Below are 2,830 nucleotides of genomic sequence, written 5' to 3' on the forward strand. Positions count from 1 at the left end.
CTGAGATTCTGCATTAAGGTTGCTACTGTCTTCATACACCTTTTTAGGCCCTGGCTGAATTTTGGATTCTTTTCATGGTCTCCCAAAGTGCTGGGTGAAACCTCTGTCTGTACTGAACAAAAATTAGCTGGACGTGGTGGCGGGCACCTGTAATCCCAACTACTTGGGAGGTTGCAGTGAGCTGAGATTGCGCCACTGCACTCCAGCCTGGGGGACAGAGAGAGACCTTGTCAAAAAAAAAAAAGAAAAAAAAGCATATTCATTCGTTTTAGCTTTCTGAGGATATTGGTCAGTCCTTGCAAAATTCCCAAGAAGTCGGCTGCATGATGGACCCTCACTTCCATTGCTTGTGGACTGGCTTTACTATCTGTAATTAACAGTGAGGAACTTCGTGGATGGTATTCTTTTGTAGGCATGAATTTCTAGCCGAAGAACATCTTTCAGCTCTCGGCATTGTTCAACTGAATGTTGCTATGAGACTGCAGCTATTTATTCCTCTAAAGATCTCTTGCGTGGCTCTGGTGACAGTCTATTTTTCATAGCTACGCAGTCTTTCTTCTTATTTAAAAAAGAAATAGGAGACTCTTGCCATTTATTTAACATCTCCTATGAATACATAAGAATATTAGATGGGGGTGGACACCAGAGGTACTGGGAGTGTAGAGGCCTTTTCAACTGTTTAATTTCTGTTTTATTCCCATGACATGGTAGAAAGTTGATTTGTCTTGAAGAATCAAAGATCATCAAGCTCTCACTGAATGTTCCAATAATGTGCTTAAACAGTTAAAAATAGGTATGTTTTGGAATAATAACCAATAGGTTTGGAATAATAATAATACATGGGTTTTAGAGTAAATAGGCTATAAATATTCTTATTGATGAATACCATGGTGCATACCTGTCTCACAATAGAGGGGCGTGGTTTCACCTGTCTATTAACCTTTTCCTCTTTTCAGCTTGAACATCTCAATTTTCCTCTTTCTTTCTTTCTTTCTTTTTTTTTTTTTAAATAGAGTTTCACTCTGTCACCCAGGCTGGAGTGCAGAGGCACAATCTCAGCTCATTGCAACCTCCGCCTCTCGGGTTCCAGCACTTCTCCTGCCTCAGCCTCCCGAGTAGCTGGGACTACAGGCACATACCACCATGCCCAGCTAATTTTTTGTATTTTTAGTAGAGACGGGGTTTCACCATGTTGGCCAGGATGGTCTCGAACTCTTGACCTTGTGATCCACCCCCACTTGGCCTCCCAAAGTGCTGGGATTACAGGAATTTTTGTATTTTTAGTAGAGACTGGGTGTCACCATATTAGCCAGGCTGGTCTCAAACTCCTGACCTCAAGTGATCTGCCCGCCTTGGCCTCCCACAGTGCTGGGATTACAGGCATGAGCCACCATGCCCGGCCCCAGTCTGTTTTTTAATAGCAGTTTAACCTGTATCCAAACTAGTACCCTCAGTTTTCTATATCTTTTCTAAGTATCTCTTTTTCTTCTGCCAAATGTGGCAGAGAAGATATAGAAAACTGAGGATACTAGTTTGGATATGGGTTAAGCTGTCATTACTAATTCTTGCCAAATTCTCCAACTGAATTATAAAACTCATCTGAACGCTATTTTCCATGTGGCCAACTACACTTGCTTTGTTATTGGCACCTAGTTTTTCTCACCCCATCCTCCTGCTCGGGGCGGGCGGGGAATGGTTGCTCTTCAGGCTGTCTGCACAATAATTACCCCCCAGGACTTCTTGTGTTGCAGCCTAGGTTTTCTGTATCCTGGGTCATCTTTCCTCACACTTAAGAGTTTTAATTTGCTTTTTTGTTGCGCTGTAACTTACACAGAGTGCACTAATATTAAATATCTAGTTTGCTACATTTACATATGTCCACACTTGTGTAATTGCTGACCAGATCAAATTGTAGGACATTGCCATCATCCCAGAAGCTCCCCCACCACATGCTGTGCCTTTTCATCCAGCAATCACCTTCATCCCCAAGGCCAACCATCATTCTGACGTGTGTATGTGTGTGTGTGTGTGTGTGTGTCACGGTCTCATTCTGCTGCCCAAGCTGGAATGTAGTGGTGTGATCAAGACTCACTGCAGCCTCAACCTCCTGGTGCAATCTTTGCACCTCTGCCTCTCAAGTAGCTGGGATTACAGGCGTGCATCACCACCCCTGGCTAATTTTTTATTTTTATTTTCGTAGAGATGTTGTATTTGTATTTGTTTATATTGATTTTTGTAGAGATGTTTTATTTTTATTTTTGTAGGGATGTTGTCCATGCTGATCTCAGACTCCTGGGCACAAGCGATCCTCCCAATTCGGACTTCTAAAGTGTTGGCATTACAGTCATGAGCCCCCATACCCAGCCCATTCTGACTTCTGTTACCATAATCAGTTTTATAATATTACCATAATATTTTATAATATTACCATAATCAGTTTTATAGGGCACTAATCCCATTCATAAGGGCCCCACTCTTATAACTGTCAACCTAAATAAACAGAGGCTCTCCAAAAGAAAATGATGTTTACTTGGGAAAAGAGCATTACAATGGGCATATGCATGCCATAGTAAACTAGGAACGTATTCAGGGAGGTAAAAGAAGACAAAGACACTTTTTTAAAGGAAAAAGTGAAGAGGATTACATAATTGTTTTGAAATAATTATCCTTGGCTGCAAAGATCAGTAACAAAGGTGATGCCAGTACAAGGTTGGACAGACAGTTGCTGAGTAGATGTCCTTGCAAAAGTTTTTTGTTTTTGTGTTTTTTGTAGAGTCGGAGTCTCCCTATGTTGCCCAGGCTGGTCTCAAACTCCTGGGCTCAAGCAATC

Source organism: Colobus angolensis, unplaced genomic scaffold, assembly GCF_000951035.1.
Source record: "Colobus angolensis palliatus isolate OR3802 unplaced genomic scaffold, Cang.pa_1.0 Scaffold390, whole genome shotgun sequence".
Taxonomy (NCBI): domain Eukaryota; kingdom Metazoa; phylum Chordata; class Mammalia; order Primates; family Cercopithecidae; genus Colobus; species Colobus angolensis.